The sequence below is a fragment of the Mirounga angustirostris genome, unplaced genomic scaffold, assembly GCF_029215605.1.
Source record: "Mirounga angustirostris isolate CCGP_5_RB_7025 unplaced genomic scaffold, mMirAng1.0.hap1 SCAF_6, whole genome shotgun sequence".
In the NCBI taxonomy this organism is placed as follows: domain Eukaryota; kingdom Metazoa; phylum Chordata; class Mammalia; order Carnivora; family Phocidae; genus Mirounga; species Mirounga angustirostris.
The window spans coordinates 97714273-97732545 of NW_026991714.1; the positions used below are offsets into that span (position 1 = coordinate 97714273).

General features: G+C 43.4%; 2 non-coding genes across 2 annotated transcripts; one reads left to right on the forward strand and one right to left on the reverse strand.

Annotated features, from left to right (window-relative positions):
- The first annotated feature begins 3789 nt into the window (after positions 1–3789).
- TRNAS-UGA (transfer RNA serine (anticodon UGA)) lies at positions 3790–3871 on the forward strand. The gene has a single exon. It is a non-coding gene; the product is annotated as a tRNA-Ser (tRNA).
- A 6826-nt stretch (positions 3872–10697) lies between these two features.
- LOC123847191 (U6 spliceosomal RNA) lies at positions 10698–10804 on the reverse strand. The gene has a single exon (XR_006791445.1). It is a non-coding gene; the product is annotated as a U6 spliceosomal RNA (small nuclear RNA).
- Positions 10805–18273: the final 7469 nt, after the last annotated feature.

The following is an 18273-nucleotide window of genomic DNA, read 5'->3' on the forward strand; positions in this document are numbered from 1 at the left end:
ACCCTGAGGAGAGGACCCAACCAACCCACAACCACACCCATGACCATATTCCTGACACACAGAAACTGTGAGATAATAAATTCATGTTGTTTTAAGTCACTAAACTTGTTGTAATTTGTTATGCAGCAACAAAAAAACAATATAAGTCACATGCCTACCCCTTGACCAGAAGACAGTGGTATACCTTGATTAACAGCTGAAGTAAGGCTGCAGCCAATGCAGGAGGAGTGGTCCTCTTTAAGCACAACTGAAGTGTCACCATTAGTTGAAAGGATGGATACTGGAATAAAAAAAATTTAAAAACTCACCAGCCACAATATATTCAGTATCTGACATCTCACAGGCCTTCAAATTTCAACTCACAACTCTCCCCTACTCAGTAAACTCCATCTACTGCCATATACACACTTCCTGATCTACACACCACTGGACCAGAGACTAACAAAGAATACATGAAGGCATCAAAATCTAGTAAGAACAGGGGTGCCTGGGTGGCTCAGTTGGTTAAGTGGCTGCCTTTGGCTCAGGTCATGATCCTGGGGTCCTGGGATCAAGCCCCACATCTGGCTCCCTGCTCAGCGGAGAGCCTGCTTCTCCCTCTCCCTCTGCCTGCCACTCTGCCTATTTGTGCTGTCAAATAAATAAATAAAATCTTTAAAAAAAAAAAATCTAGTAAGAACACTGGGCTAACATAACAAACTATACTCTTGGGGCGCCTGGGTGGCTCAGTCATTAAGCGTCTCCCTTGGCTCAGGTCATGATCCCAGGGTCCTGGGATCGAGCCCCTCCCGCCTGCTTCTCTCTCTCCCACTCCCCCCTGCTTGTGTTCCTGCTCTCACTATCTCTATCTCTCTCTCTCTGTCAAACAAATAAATAAAATCTTTAAAAAAAAAAACAAATCACAGTCTTGAATCTTCCACTAATTAGCTACATGACCTTGGGCAAGCCATTCATGGGCCACAGTTTCCTGTCTGTAAAAAAAAAAAAAGGGATTAGACTAGCTTTAATGTCTCTTCCAACATTAAAACTATGATTTTTTTAATTCAAAAAACAAAACCCCCAAAATAATTCAAAATAAATTTTGATTGCTGTAAAAAGAAACCATCTGCTCCTAAACACATGGCCCATCCCCCTCAATATTCTGCCTCTGAAAGTGGCACCAAGAAAGGTTTTTAAGGGTGCCTGGGTGGCTCAGTCGTTTAAGCATCTGCTGCCGGCTCAGGTCAGGATCCCAGAAGTAAGGAGCCTGCTTCTCCCTCTGCTGCTCCCCCTGCTTGTGCTCTCTCTCTCTCAAATAAATAAATAAAATATCTTTAAAAAAAAAAAAGATTTTGAGAGAAAGCCACAGATATTTGCCTTCCACACCAAATTAGCTTGATAAAAACTACCACATAAAAGAATCTGGGGTTAGTACAGAGGAGGAGGCAATCAGAATGACCAGGGGATCTTTACAGAGTTTTAAAAATGTCCATGGTTGAAAATCAATGTTTTATGATGTTACTGTCATGAATCATAATACATTTATGTTATAATTATGTTGGAAACATGTATTTTGCTTCTTTTCCCTTAGCTGCCACTCATTGCATTAAATGGCAATGCTAAAAACTAAGGTTGCATCTGAAAGAATTCATTTGTAAATTCACGCTTTTTGAAAACCTATAATAATTTTGATCTCTTGGCTCATTTTCGTAATATGATAAATCAGGAAAAAGGCAATTTCATTTTCTGAAAAGCCTACATTAACTCAAATAAGCTGAAAATAAAACATTAATGTAGTTATTTCACTTCTGAAATTTTGCAAATAAATTTTAATCACAGTTGTTCTCACCAAATACACATTAACTTTGTAATAGATTCTTTTCCTTTGCAGTCTTCCCTTCCCCTCAAAATTAAATCAAAAAATGAGCACAAAACCTTCTGGATAGATTTTTTGGTTAAACTATCTTCACCATAATCAATTCCCATTACTGTCAAGCTTTTAAGCAAGTGAGGAGAATTCCTAAGAGGAGAAGGGAAAGTTAAGAGAAAGAGCTTTCAGTAAATAGTACCATTTAACTGCATTTAACTTTAAAAAGACTTCCAAATCAAGGTACGACTAATGAAGTAAGATTAAATGATAGGTTATCTCACAGCACATGTAGAATATTAAGAACAAGAATAAAGGACAGAAATTTATTTCTTCTTAGATACTCTCTATTGGAAAAGTGCCAAATAAAGTTCACATATATGATAAAATTTATGCCTGGGATTGTCGGGAATAACTTTGGTCCCATACAGTATTCAGACAGAAACTGCGACCATTCCTGCAGCTTTGCCAAATTAAAAACAAAGATAAAAATTATAAAAACAATTTCAAACCAGATAAAAAATTCTTATAATTCTTAAATATTTTGTTCCCCTTCTTTAATTAAGTCGGTTTAGACACAGCACCATAATTTAGTTAAAAGAAAATGGTACCGAAAAGTCTCAAGAAAATTCACACATAAAGTGAGGTCGCTCAACATCCGGGTTTCCAAAAGACAAGGATTTGCCTTCCATTAACACTATTAGATGGTGAAGTTTCCTTCCAGGAACACTTGTAGTATTTTAAATTTAAAAAAGAAATTTAGAAATTTAATAAAAGGTTGCCTTTGTTGTTGTTGTTACCAAACCGTGCATCAACAGATAGCACCAGCTGCTGGGGGCGGGGGGGGGGGCGGGGCGGGGGGCGAGGGGGGGGCGGGGGGGCGGGGGTGGAGCGGGGGCGGGGGGGCGGGGGTGGAGCGGGGGCGGGGGGGCGGGGGTGGAGCGGGGGCGGGCGGGGGTGGAGCGGGGGCGGGGGGGCGGGGGTGGAGCGGGGGCGGGGGGGCGGGGGTGGAGCGGGGGCGGGGGGGCGGGGGTGGAGCGGGGGCGGGGGGGCGGGGGTGGAGCGGGGGCGGGGGGGCGGGGGGGCACCGCCTCCACGTGCGAGGGTTGGAAGCTGCGCGTGCACCCAGGAGTCGGCAGCGCCAAGCCACGGCCGGTCCCGGGCCTCTGTTCCCTGAGGTAGGCGGCAGAGTACCGACCGACCTACCCGGTTCTGAGAGCTTTAACAAAGTAACTCAAAAAGTAAAAAAAGGACCCAGCGCTGAAGGGAGGAAATTAATGATACTTAAAGGTAGAAAGCAGACCTAATGCGCAGAACTTGGTTCTCAAACCACGTCCAGTGCTCAACACTTGAGAGGGCAGAGACCACCCTTGGGGCCCGATTTCTTCCAGCAGGGGCCCTTGGGGAAGAATGAGAGAGGCCTGCTTGAGCAGAAGCTTGGGGCAGGCGAGGCCACAGACGGCGACGCGACTCCTCACGCCTCCCTCCATTATGCACAGAGGAGGGCTCAGCAAGACGCGGTCAACGCGGGAACGCAGCCGAAGACGCACACTCCCGCAGAAATGCGGAAATTTCCCAGAGCGCAGGCCCGCAGCACTAAATGAGATAGGTCTTTGTTTCACAGCTATCTCGGTTACCTAATGAGGAAGTGGGAGGGCAAAAACATGGTCAGCGACCAGAAGCCAAGCACCTTTGTGATTTTCGGAGTTCAGCGAAGGGAAGGGTCTCCCAGACGTTCTGCTTAAGGGAGTTTACTTAAACTATTTAAGGGGGTTTCTCTTACTTCTCCGTTTACACGATATAGTTCACACAATTTGAGCGGTCAACCTCTGACGCTTTCTGAACCGAGCTGGGAAGGTTGTAGGCTCCGCCTTTTCGTGTGCATAGCGCGCGTGCGCGCAGTTATTGCACTAAAGTGTCTGCGCGTTTCTCTCGCCTCCGTGGCAGCGATGGCCGAGTGGTTAAGGCGTTGGACTTGAAATCCAATGGGGTCTCCCCGCGCAGGTTCGAACCCTGCTCGCTGCGGAAGCAGGTGGCTTCACTTTTCCTCTCCTAATATATACCATTACATGAGAATCGTTACCTCTAACTGCTGCATTTCCCTTCCTAGTAGCCAAATGGCTCTCCTACAGAGAAGTTTAATGTGTTAAAGAAAAGCCAATAAATGTCAGCGCCGCAAATGTAACTATGTTTACGCTAAAGGGAAAAATCGTCCTTTGTCCTTACCGGCAAGGTAGCAGTTTAGGAATCTTGTTCCACAATATGAAGAAAAGTTTGCAAAATTAAAATAAGGTAAATATTGGCGCAAGTTTTGGGGCTATCACAGCCCAAACAAGCTATCATATTAAAACTGATGGTGGGTGGAGGGATGGGTTAAATAGGTGATGAGCACAGTACACCTGAAACTGATATAACTCTGTATGTTGACTATACTGGAATTTAAAAACTTAAAAAAAAAAAAAAAAAACTGATGGCAAAGTTAATGCTGTTACTTCTTCAATCCCAGAATCACCTTCAACAGTTCCCCCACTGCATGAAATGGGAAACAAGAATGTTTAAAAGTTTGACTTCTATACAATGATAGATACGTCTACAGAATGGAACACTGCATGTAGCCACTAAAGTGATAGTGATGACTTGAAAAGGCCTTCTCAGTTTTGCCCAATGCAAAATGTTGGACAGATTGGAAAACAATAGATATTATAATCACATTTTTGTTAAACTATTTATATAGTCATTTTGTGGCAAGAATGGGAGAAAACGACTAAATAAGGGCTGCAAAGAAATAATCAAAATGTTAGCACTAATTATTATCTCTGGGTAGTGGAATTTGGGAGGATTTTAATATTTTTAACAGACAATTTATTGCTTAACTGAGTTTTCTAAAATTTGTATATTGACCCAGTTTTTTTATTTTTTTAATAATAAAAGAATATTGTGCGGTTAGCCTTTGAGACTGTACACATCCCCTTTCTGCTCCCTTTCACCTATTTTCACAATCTCCCTCCCACTCCATGCTTTCCAGGTGCTCTTACGGAGTTCCCTAACACTTCAATGCTGGCTAGTTTTCTGTGGTACCTGAAGTAGATTCCACCCACATAGCCCCCATCCCATTTGAGTAGTGGCTGAACATACTTACCACATTCACATCTTCAATCCATCCTCTCTGCCCAATCCTACCTCTTCTGCCCCTATTGAAGTCACTTTTAAATGGTCGTATTGGTTTCCTAGTTGGTCTCCTTTCCTCTCATTCAGGATCACATTCAGCTGCAAATAACAGAAAATCCAACTCTAGAGACTTAACACAAGAAATCTGGGAGTAGGCAAGTTTCAAATGAAACAGGGAACAGGGCTCTCCCCATCTTCTCGTTCTGCCATTTTAATGCATAGGCCTCATCCCCTACTTGTTGTCTCATTCTCCTAAGATGGTTGCTATACCTCCAGAGCTCACATCTGTATTCAGCTAGGAAGGGGAGAGACAAGAACCCTCAGTTTGGGTCTCATTGACTTGAACTGTGTAACATGGCCATCACTAGCTACAAGGAACTCTAGCTGGGTATATAGCTACCCAAATCAAAATTGGAATTGCACTGGTAAGGAAGACACATGAATGGTTACTGAGTGGACAACTAAATGAATCTGCCACACACCTCTAACAGGAAAGTCAAACTTGTAGGCATAAAACAAGTCCCCTGTCTGCCTTCCCAGCCCTCCTTCCCTTCTCTCCAATCTCCTTTTGAGTTATTAGCAGGCCTCCCAGCACTGCATGCTAGTTCATGCCTTCGAACCTTTCTACATATTCACATACAATTACCTGGAATATCTTTGTCTTGCCCTCGTCCTTCTCCCCTCATTAGGAAAAGAGGGCCGCCCATCATTTGAACTCCCTTTCTATTTAGAGAACTTTCTCTCTTTTTGAATCCAGGTGTGAGACAGCAATCCATCCTCCTGCCCCATCCCCATCATAGAAGCTGAAAAAGCCACGTATTTGCTTATCAAGAGTCCCTTGCAGCTACAGTCAAATGTGCCCACCTGCAACTTTCAATCAGAGTCATTAATGCAAAGAAGCAGGGAGGGTAAGGATCCATCCTGGTGGTGAGCAGAGGCTACAATGACAGCCACAGGCATTGCTAACAGCAGCAACACCAAGGCTGCAATTGGGGTTTACAGCTGTTCAGCATCAGTGACACTATTGTCTATACCAGACTGGTTTTGTGGTGTCATTCTGAAATGATCCTGGATTATGCCTAGCCAACTTACTCCTCTCCCGTTCTCCAAAAGCAGCTTTGCAGCCTTCCTGGTAATTTTATGAACTATTCAAAATCCTTACAGTAAGTCAGTAAGTTTTCTGCTTAAATCAGCCCCAGTTTTTGTTTGTTTGTTTTGTTTTGTTTTGTTTTTGCTTCCAAATACCAGATAAGCTTCTCTCCTCACCCCACCAACATGATAGAAACTCATGTTTTCTCTTCAAGTATCACCTTAGGGGTAAAGCATTCCTGCGATCCCCAGGCTGACTCATAAGACCCTTTTATATTCTCCTATTCCCTATTATAGCAAGGATCACATTGAAATATTTCTGTCTTGTTTGCCTGTCTTCCCACTAAGTGCCAATTTCCCTGCAAATATATAAAGGAATCATGTCTCTCATCATCATACCCCTGCCTAGCACAGAAAAGGTACTCAATAAATTTGTGAGAAAGGACTGAATAAATATATGAGTAAGCACACAAAACCACACTCCACCCCAAGAATGCCCCAGAAAGGGGGATGAAGGAGGTCAACAGCCATTTTCCTTTCGAGAGTCACTAACCTTTGCTTTAGTATGAGCTAATTTAATATATAGCATCCTTCTCTCAATGTTTTTAATTTAAGAGGAGAACAGAACCCCAACAATGTATCCCTCCTTCCCTTCCCAATGTCTTCCCTTTTCTTATTTCTTCCTCGCCTTCTTTTACTTTTTCTTCCATTCCCTTGTCTTCCAGCACTGAAAGGGCAGATTGAGCCAGGAAGCAAGCACCTGCAGCACCTTCTTCTCTATGGGTCAACTCCCATTCCCATCTCCCTGAGAGCAGTTCACTTTCACACTGGCCTCCATGTAACCCAATGTCAGCTCTCTCCATGGCAGAGAATCATGGAAAGGAAAATCCATGGGGGACTTCAGAGGAGATGTGGAAGAGGTTCTGCAGTGCACTCCTCAGAGGAGGGACACTACTTTACTCCTCTTTCCATGTTTCTCTTCTCCAGAGTCCTCCCACCCTCCCACCTCCTGTACATCCCCTGGAGCCTGTTTTTTCCAATCCAAGTTCACAAGATGCATGATCTTGAAGATTGCCCCTCCAGACCCCAACTTTTTCACTATTTTATGATACAGAGCAATTCTCTGTGCATTGGCCTCAGTGTGCCCAGCAATCAAAGAGCCTCCCCTTAGAAGGCAGAGGAGGTTATAAATATGACACCAAAGTCTCCTTTTTCCCTAAATATTTCTCTACTCACTTTATTAATAAAAGATAAATCCTGCAACTTCCCAGAATCCAAAGGTTTTAAATGTAAATAGACTGCAGTGAATTATTTGCAAATGCAGAACTCATAATCATCCCTTCCCTTCCAAATCCAGTTCCTTCTCCATGATCTTCACCCAGTTCATGGCATCTCCAGCCACGGAGCAGGACACACCCACTTGGAATCACCCTGAAACTTCCTATCCTTCACCATAGTTCCTATCCAACCTAAGTGCCACTGAGTTTACCCTGAAGTATGCTCAGAATCCACTTTGTTCCAAATCTACCTCTACCACCCAGTCTAAATCAACATGACCTCTCACCTCTACCACTTCTCAGCCTCCTGTCATTCACTCTTCCCCCCTTTCAATCTGTTGTCCATAAAATAAAATTTTCTTTAAAATGCACATTTGATGGGCGCCTGGGTGGCTCAGTTGGTTAAGCGACTGCCTTCGGCTCAGGTCATGATCCTGGAGTCCCGGGATCGAGTCCCGCATCGGGCTCCCTGCTCGGCGGGGAGTCTGCATCTCCCTCTGACCCTCTTCCCTCTCATGCTCTCTGTCTCTCATTCTCTCTTTCTCAAATAAATAAATAAAATCTTTAAAAAAATAAATAAATAAAATAAAATAAAATGCACATTCGATCTTAGAACACTCCTCCTGCTGGGGATTCCCATGTGCTCTTAACAATACAGGCTAAAATCCTTAGCATGAATCCATGTCTTCCAATGATCCAACCAGCATACCTCTTGGATTTCTCCCATTCATTCTCTAGCCAGACGTACTGTCCTTTCTTTTAGTTCCTTGAAGAGACCAGGCTCTTTCTCAGCTTAGGAATTCTACATGTTCCAACGTCATCCTCGTCTTTAAATTGGTCAGGTCCCCTTCTTATATGATTTTATACCATTTAATTCTTTTTTCCACAACACTTATCAAGCTATGAAATACATTAGTATGAATATTTGCTTGGTTTCTCCTTGTGTGTGAACATGTGTGGGGCGTGTCTGTGTGTGTGTGTGCATTTAACCACTAGATCTCCTTATCTTGTACTTAGTGGGCCCTCGATAAATAATTTTGTTGAACAAAAGTTGTGGTTGGGAAAATCAGAGAGCAAGAGGTCTCAGAATACCTGAAGTAGTGGGAAATAGAGTCTCTAATGATGGTGGGTAGACTCTGTTTCCCTTCAACTTTGGGAGATGAATCAAAACTGTGCCTGAACAGATTGGTGCCCTGACTGCATAGATCAGCAGGAATATTGCAGCAGAAACACCTGATATATAGCAGTACTGTTTACTGTGATTTATGAAGCTGTTATTTTGTTTTAACACATCATGTGCATTGTAAAGGAGCTTCATCCGCAGAGGTTTCATTAATAGAAGCAGTGTTGTGTAGTGAGGTGGTGGAAAAGGGATTGAAAGATAGGGCTGGCCTAGGACATGTGTAAAGCTTGTATTCCAAGTCCCCTCTGGTTTTGACAAGCCCCCCAGGGCCACTTTTGGAGAGCTTGCTCTCCAGTGTGCTGTGTCCCCAAGAACACCTGATCTTAGGCCCTCTCTACGCACTAGAATGCAAACGACTAATAGAGATAGCTAAGTCTTAGCCCCTGCAGAGTTAGAGAGACAGAAGTTCTGATACTGGAATTTTCAGATGACTTGTTCTATTTGAAGCACCGATGGGAAAATTAGAGCCTTTAGCTCTTGTTCTAACAACTAGTTTCCTTCCCAACCTACACGAAGTTGATCAGTCAAGTTCACCCAAGCTAACAGACTGGATGTCATGGGATATGAGTTATTTCCATTTCCTTCCCACTCTCCCCGACATCTACTCATCATCTACCCCAAAGCACGTCTGGGGACATGCTCTCAGGGATTGAACTCTGAGACCTAAAGACAGGATGTGATAGACTTAGATTTATCTTCACTGCTTTTGTCTGGAACTGGGCTGCTTGGGAGGTATGAGAGAGCAAGGCCAGGTCTCCTTTGACATCTCTAGGCCATTCAGAAGACTCCAGTGACAGAGAACATGGCCCATGGGCTTTATGCTCTTTCTAGTCTCTGCTGCTTGAGGTCAGGGGTAGAGAAGAGTCAGGGGTTGGTAAGCTCACTCAGGTACTGAGGTAGGCCACAGCCCCAGCCTGGTTAGCTCTTAAGTCCCATGGTCCCATCCAAGGGATCTCAGAGTCCTTCGTTCCTTCACACCACAGTTGTGCCCAAAGACTTTTAGGGAATATGTTTCCCTCCCAAACATATTCATCTAAGACAAGATTCTCAGAGTATTTGTCCAGTAAGGGAAATTTAGACACAGTTTACCCAACAACACAAGTCATTCCAAGAGATGAGTATATACAGTGTCCATGTAAATGGTACTTATCTTCCAGATGTTAAGACACATACATCAGGGGCGCCTGGGTGGCTCAGTCGTTAAGCGTCTGCCTTCGGCTCAGGTCATGATCCCAGGGTCCTGGGATCGAGTCCCACATCGGGCTCCCTGTTCGGCAGGAAGCCTGCTTCTCCCTCTCCCGCTCCCCCTGCTTGTGTTCCCTCTCTCGCTGTGTCTCTGTCAAATAAATAAATAAAATCTTCAAGAAAAAAATAAAGACACATACATCAGTGGAGAGAGACTTAGTGTTTTGAAATAATGTGTTAGGATGTTGGAGCACAGAAATGCCACGCTTACTTTTTGTACATGACTCTGGTGCAGAGATCAGCAAACTTTCTATAAAAGGTCAGCTAGTAAATATTTTAAGCTTTGTAGGCCATGTAGTTTCTACTGTAACTATTCAACTCTGCCTTTGTAGCATGAAAAAAGCCATAAACAAATGAGTGCGGTCATGTTCCAATAAAACTTTATTTTCAAGGGCAGGCAGCAGGCTGGATTTGGCCCAGAGGCCAGAGGACTCACCCCAGTATAATAAAAAGTTCTTTCCAAGTTATAACTGTTAAGATATGATTAACTGGGACACTGTTAAGAGGCTAGTTAACATATCTATAAATTCTTAAGATTTCCATTAACATGAAGATACCAAGAAAAGACATCAATAATATAGGCATGAAGCAAAACTGGGAGTGAATGTTTTCTAAGATCATTTTATCTCAATACATCAAAAGAGCCCAGAACCTTCCAGAATCTTCTCCTGTACCTTGTGCTTTTCTGTTCTACTCGCCAATGAGGCTGATAGGGTGCAGATCCTCTTTCTATAGTTTGCAACATAGGCTACTGCTCTAAAAAAAGAAATGCTCTATCTGTATTTGCTGTTGCAAACAAAACCCTGCACCTTGGGATGTGATTAGAATACACATTGGCAGGTTTATTTGTGAAGCACCTTGAAGGGGTGGGAAGAAGGGGGGTTTGAAGTCAGAGCCACCAGCCTTCATGAATTTGCATGTCATCCTTGCACAGGGGCCATGCTAATCTTCTCTGTATCGTTCCAATTTCAGCATATGTGCTGCTGAAATGAGCACCAGAGCCACCAGACTTCAAATCCAGGCTCCTTCCCTTTCTTGCTGTGTTACTTCGGCAAGCGACTTAACCTCTCTGAGCCCTAGTTTCCTTATCTACTAAGTGGTAATAATTATTACTTCTACTTCATGGTGCAGGAATAACTACCATTTTCTGAGTTCCAAGCATAGGCCAGGCACTGTGATAAGTGCTTTACGTACATTATCTCATTTAACCCTCAAAACAGGCCACAGCTAGTTGACTGCTGAGGAATGGAGGATGAGATCTCATGAGATCTCATGCTGTTACTTCCCTTCCTCTTTACCCAGAGTAGGTCCTTCCTAAAGGTGTCTGGGATCATCGTGAAGAAGCCCCTGGACAGGAATAAAAGAGGCTGTTTAATTCATGTTACTGGAGTGGAATTTTCTTTTTTTTTTTTTTTTTTTAAGATTTTATTTATTTATTTGACAGAGAGAGAGAGAGGGAACACAAGCAGGGGGAACAGCAGAGGGAGAGGGAGAAGCAGGCTTCCCTCAGAGCAAGGAGCCCGATGCGGGGCTCGATCCCAGGACCCCGGGATCATGACCTGAGCCGAAGGCAGACGCTTAACGACTGAGCCACCCAGGCGCCCCTGGAGTGGAATTTTCTATGCTGGATTGTCTCTCTGAGCTGAGCGAGTTCCCTGGGAATTGATGCACAAAGCTGCCCGGAGCTGGCACTGGCCGAGGATGCATTTGAGACTTTATGAGGCCCTTCTCTCAAGGTATGTCATTACTCCGACATTCGCTCCTAGCTGGGCTTTTTTTTTTTTTTTTTTTAATGTCTTTTATAGTTCATTATTGGTTTTACAAATATAATTTCCCAGCCTGGGTTACATTCCTTCTTCCAACTCCAGTTCATCCCAATGTTTAATTAAATCATATTAATGTGCTTATTGAACAGATAAGATAGTCTCCTGGTCTGAAATCATAACGGCTCCCTCCTCCCCCTGTCCTCCTGCCACCAGCGTCCCCTTCCTGGACCACCAATGACGAGTTTCTCATCTTTCTTTATGCACATGCAAGAATACACATAGCTTTTATACAAATGTTAGCACACTATACAAAGTGTCCTGAACCTTCTTTTGTTATTTCAAAATATATCCTGAACATCTTTCTGTAGAAAAAGCTTTCTCATTAAAAATGGCCTTCTGCTAACTGAAATGCCCTCACTGCCTCAGAATAAAAGGACCGTGACTTATTTAACCAAATCCCTAGTTATGATGATTAAAATTATTTCCAATCATCTGATTTTACAAAAAAAAAATGCTTCAAAGAAAATCTTGTATCCATGACATTTTTGAAAGCAGGGATCTCAGTCCCAGTCATCTACTGTCATGCAGAATGAAGAGAAAGGAGTCAGCCCTTTGTGCAGATACCAGGAATTGGGCACAAGAAATCACAGCGGTTGAACAGTTCTAAAAACATAGTCTAACCTCAATAAAACTGAAAAGGATAATAAATAAAATAAAAGTATAGTATAAACAAATGCCCTAGAAAGAAAAAGGAAGCTCTCCCCTCTGCTAATCTATTCCATTTCCAGGAAAAAGCAAGGGCTAAGAGTGAAAGCACCATTTACCTTTTCTCATCTCAAATGAGTTAGTTCTTGGAAATGGTCTCCCCTTCCTCCTGCTCTTTCCTCTCTCTGTCCTTAATTCCATATTCTACCAGAAACTACTGGACTTCATGAATTTTTATTAACAATTCAAGATGCTTCCATAATAATTCCTGTGACCACAGCCCCTACTAACTCGAATGGTCTTGGGGTGTAGTGCTAACTGCCTCTGGCTATGAAAAGGACAGCAAAGACTGGATTACAAAGAATGCAGGTCTGGAAACTTCCCTGCAGAATGACAAAGGTTGTTTATAAGGAAAGGGAGTGATGGGAGGTCCATGGGACCAACTGTCAGTTACTACTTCTTCTCGCAGAATCTTTCGGGGGTGAGATGTAGGACTTGAATTTTTTCAGTACCTACATTAATCCAGCACAGTCCCAACTCCTTTGCAAGACTGACTTGAGGGTGGATTCTCATTAGAAATGAATTTATTTCTAAAATGCAGGCAAAGAGGTTCACAGACACTCTTATCTCTTGCTTTTCTTGTTCTTTTTGCCATGGAAATAAGCCAATATATCGTTCAGATCTACTTGTGACTATTTGATTTTTGTTTACATTCATCCGGTCATCTGAAAAATGACCACTGCTCAGGCAGACTGATGCTTCCTGAGCCACTCTTTTCTTTTTTTTTTTTTTTTAAGATTTTATTTATTTCTCTGACAGAGAGAGAGCACAAGTAGGCACAGTGGCAGGCAGAGGGAGAGGGAGAAGCAGGCTCTCCACTGAGCAGGGAGCCAGACCCAGGACCCCAGGGTCCCAGGACCCCAGGATCATGACCTGAGCCGAAGGCAGCCGCTTAACCAACTGAGCCACCCAGGCGCCCCTTGAGCCCTCTTTTCTAACATGTATTAATATATCAATACCACCTTCAAGTAGTATGTCTTTCCATATTATTCTTTGGTCCCCCGCCCCAATGCTTTTTAAGCTTCATTTAAAAACAAAAACAAAAACCCTCTCACCATTTTTCTCAAGACTGTCTCTATAAAACATCCAGCCTGCTGCTAACTAGGCCATATCTTCATATTTCAATTTTTTAGTGGCTCTGTTTTATTATCTATTATTATTACTACAGCATTTGAGAATTTCTCATTGGGGCAAATGTTTGGCCACTGGAAAAATAGAGATTTTCATCTTTCCAGCTAAACCTCACCACACAGCTATAACATTTCCCAGTTATGACTCTTCTGCAATGTCACTTTCTAAAAATGATAAAAGTATCAAAACACTTGTATCTGTCTTAAAATATATGTTTAATGCTTCTATCTTCATGAAAGAAGATGTTAGTTGAAAGATGCTTTCCATACAGTATTCTTTCTTAGAGTTAAGTATATGACACTTCCCTTATGCTTTCCACGTATTTGAAAACACTTTTGAAGGGGCATGTGCACCCCAATGTTTATAGCAGCAATGACCACAATAGCCAAACTGTGGAAAGAACCCAGATGTCCATCGACAGATGAATCGCTAAAGAAGATGTGGTATATGTACACAATGGAATATTATTTAGCCATCAAAAACGATGAAATCTTACCATTTACATCAACATGGATGGAACTGGAAGGTATTAATGCTGAGAAAAATAAGTCAATCAGAGAAAGACAATTATCATGTGGTTTCACTCATATGTGGAATATAAGAAACAGCACAGAGGATCAAAGGGGAAGGGAGGTAAAACTGAATGGGAAGAAATCAGAAAGGGAGACAAACCATGAGAGACTGTTAGCTATAGGAAACAAACAGGGTTGCTGGAGGGGAGGTGCATGGACGGATGGGGTAATTGGGTGATGAGCATTAAGGAGAGCACGTGATGTGATGAGCCCTGGGTATTATATGCAACTGATGAATTACTGACCTCTCATCTGAAACTAATGATATATTATATTTTGACTTATTGAATTTAAATAAAAAAATAAAATAAAATAAAATGTAGGTTTTAGGGGTGCCTGGCTGGCTCAGTTGGTGAAGCATGTGACTCTTGATTTCAGGGTTGTGAGTTTGAGCCCCACGCTGGGTGTAGAGACTACTTAAAAATAAATAAAGAGGGGTGCCTGGGTAGACAGTCATTAAGTGTCTGCCTTCGGCTCAGGTCATGATCCCAGGTTCCTGGGATCGAGCCCCACATCGGGCTCCCTGCTCCACTGGAAGCCTGCTTCTCCCTCTCCTTCTCCCACTCCCCCTGCTTGTGTTCCTGCTCTTGCTCTCTCTCTGTCAAATAAATAAATAAATAATCTTTTAAAAATAAACAAAGACAGAAAAAAAAGAAATCTTTTAAAAATAAATAAGTAAATGGGGCGCCTGGCTGGTTCAGTCATTAAGTGTCTGCCTTCGGCTCAGGTCGTGATCCCGGGGTCCTGGGATCAAGCCCCACATCAGGCTCCCTGCTCCGCAGAAAGCCTGCTTCTCCCTCTCTCACTTCCCCTGCTTGTGTTCCCTCTCTCACTGTGTCTCTCTCTGTCAAATAAATAAATAAAATCTTTAAAAAATAAATAAATAAGTAAGTAAAATGTAGGTTTTATTATTATTCAGGTATGGCAAGGCCAACAGATGAGAAGACTGACACTGAAAGGAAAGTCTGTTACTCACTGTTCCCTAGAGGAGGGGGCATGCCACACCACAGAAGCAATGCAGGGAGGCACTGGGTCTGTCCAGAGGTCCTGCAAGCAAGCAAGGGGGAAATTATGGGATAGAATCTTTTTTTTTTTAAGATTTTATTTACTTATTTATCAGAGAGAGAGAGAATGAGCACAAGCAGGAAGAGCTGCAGGCAGAGGGAGAAACAGGCTCCCCGCTGAGCAGAGAGCCTGATGTGGGATTCGATCCCAGGACCCTAAGATCATGACCTGAACCGAAGGCAGACACTTAACCGACTGAGCCACCCAGGCTAAAGTCCTTATTTTGGTTTCTGCCGAAAGAAGCAGGTGAGTCAGGGTAAGTAGGTTTAAGATTGGCTGCTGATTTGAATGATTTCTGCAGGCTCTGAAGCCCAGGGGCTGTCCCTTTTTGTCTGGTACTAGTCCCCAGGACAGATTAGGGCAGGGGCATAGTGGCCTTGAGTGTAAGAGCTTGAGGAAGGAGGCAGTGGGGTGTGGGCTCAGGATTGGTGTGTTTGCAGACAAGAGCCACAAGACCAGGTGAGTTGTTCCCTGTCTCTAGGAATTGGCTAGCCATGAGAGGGGCAGTCTCTCCAAATTTACTAAGGTCTCATAGGTCAAAACATCTGAAATGCAAAAAATAAAAAGGCATGGTTAATATAGTATCAGTCATTATTTCAGCAGGAAGCAGAAAGCACATTCAATTTAGGACAATTCTATATGGGGTTTTTTTCTATATGGGTTTAATAAACAATTTGCAAAGGTATGGAGAGGGTACAAAGAAACCACAAGGGACAGAAAAGCTGTCACCACTCCTACGAGGGGAGGGAATAGCCACCAGAACCCAGAAGAAAAGTTCTGAAAAGAGGGCTGCCCCAGAAGAGCAGTAACCTCCCTTTAGGGGACACAAGCGGCGCAAGGTGATCCTGCAAGGGGGTAGCCCCACCTCCTCCTTCTTCTCCCTCCCTCTGCTCCCTGGCTGAGCCTCCCCATTGGCCAAAAGCAACTGGTCAGCCTCTGCCCCTGAGGACAGCAGAGGGTGGGTCTGAGGGACAAACGGAGATAGCCAGGACTCTGCCTTACATACAACTTGGAAAGCACACTGTGGCGATGGAGAGGCAAAGAAACCACCAGGTCTGGAGTCTTTTTGCACCATCACAGCAACTAGCAAACACTTTTTGGGTGGATCTTTCTCCTACTATTAGCCCAAAGCTGCCATCTTGTGGCCATCTGAGGAATGGTGACTCAACCTTGTGGATCTGAAGAAAAATTTCTTAGGGGCCATGCGAATATATTGCTGGGAGGAAAAATCTTTACATTTCATTGTCATACATTCCATCAACTTTTAGTCTGGGTAGAAAATACTTTGAATTATTTTGAAAGTGGAATAGAAAAGATTCTACTCAAAGAAGCATAGAAATTTAGAGTAGAAACAATCCTAAAAACCACCTTGTTAAAGAAATTTAGCCAGGCAGTTTGTAAGACTAGTCCACCAAAATGCCAGTCTTAATGTATCACTCTGCTAAAATAACAGATTACACGTTTTTCACATGGTAACTTTGCATCGTGAAATTCTCCTTGTTCCTGAAATAGAATCATTCTTAAGGAAAGATCTCATTCCATACGCACTGCAGAAACCAACCTGCATGTGTTTGAAGTGCTTTCTCTGGCTCATTTTTCTTCAGGGTTTCAACTGTACATGCATATCTCCAAGTTCTGATGTCTTCCCTTGAGCAAAGAAAAATCCTTCTTCCAAGTCCTTGTTAAACACCCGTAGTACTCTGTCTCTTTCTAATTTCCTTTCTGAAACCAACTGTAAGGCTTAACTCTCATCACTAAAAAGCACCAAACTTTTCACACACTCAAAAAAATCTACCCTGGGGCGCCTGGGTGGCTCAGTTGGTTAAGCGACTGCCTTTGGCTCAGGTCATGATCCTGGAGTCCCGGGATCGAGTCCCGCATCGGGCTCCCTGCTCGGCAGGGAGCCTGCTTCTCCCTCTGACCCTCCCCGCTCTCATGTGCTCTCTCATTCTCTCTCTCTCAAATAAATAAATAAAATCTCTAAAAAAAAAAAAAAAATCTACCCCGGGCAAGCACTTTAGTTATTCTCAGCACAGTTTTGGGCATTGTATGAAATGTATAACTAATGTCAAACACAGTGAGGTGGAGCCTCTGGGAGGGGAGAAAGGAAGAGAGACTTTCAGACACCGATCCCCAAATAGGATATGGAAGAGAGGGACCAGGCAGAGTCCAGAAAAGAGTTAAAACATACATGCGGACAAATGGCTTCTTCTGTAGCTCTCTGAAAGAGAAATTCTACCACACTTTTTTTAAAAAGATTTTATTTATTTATTTATTTGAGAGAGAGAAAGAGAGAGCGTGCCCAGGAGCAGGGGCAGAGGGAGAAGGGGTGGGAGAAGCAGACTCCTCTGCTGAGCAGGGAACCTGATGCGGGGCTCGATCCCAGGACCCTGGGATCATGACTTGAGCCAAAGGCAGACGCTTAACTGACCAAGCCACCCAGGTGCCCCTCTACCACACATTTGTACAGATCTACCATAAATACAGTGTTGTTGTGGCAGGCTACTTCTGTTGTGCTTCTACTACGTGAGAAGCCAGGGATTCGGCAAAGGGATCCAGTGGTGAACAAGACAGTCCCTGCCTCAAGGAGCTCACAATCCTGTGGCAGTGGTAGATGGTAACCAATGACAAATAGGATAATGCCCGCTAAAGTAGGAGCAGGTTGGTTCAGGTGGGAAAGGAGCACCTGAGCCAGGGTTAGGTAGACAAGGAATGTTTCCTGGTGTAACCCAACCCCCTCACTTTACTGAGAAGAAAATAAGTCTTTTGTATTTAACAGCTTGCCCCACATCTCCAAGTTAGCAAATGGTATAGCCAAGACCAAAAAACAGGCCTCATGGCCTGCAGAAGGAACTAATCACCGCCTAGAGGAGCATGGCTTATTTGGGGCATGCAAGGGGCCTGATGAAGCTGCATAGATTTGTGAGGTAGTTTATGCCTCTGTCTAGTTTTCTGGAAACCCCTCCTTCCTTACCTCTACCTCAACCTCACATTCAGACTTCTGGTTCTGAGTCATTCTCCTTATTCAAAGTAACAGAGCATTATGCCCAGGGTGGACACACAGTGAAGGTATTTAGGTTAAGATGTGATAGAAGAAGAAGCAGAGGGGGGAAAGAAAGTTTAAGAGAGGGAAGTAGGTAATATTTATTATTTTAATTTTTTATAG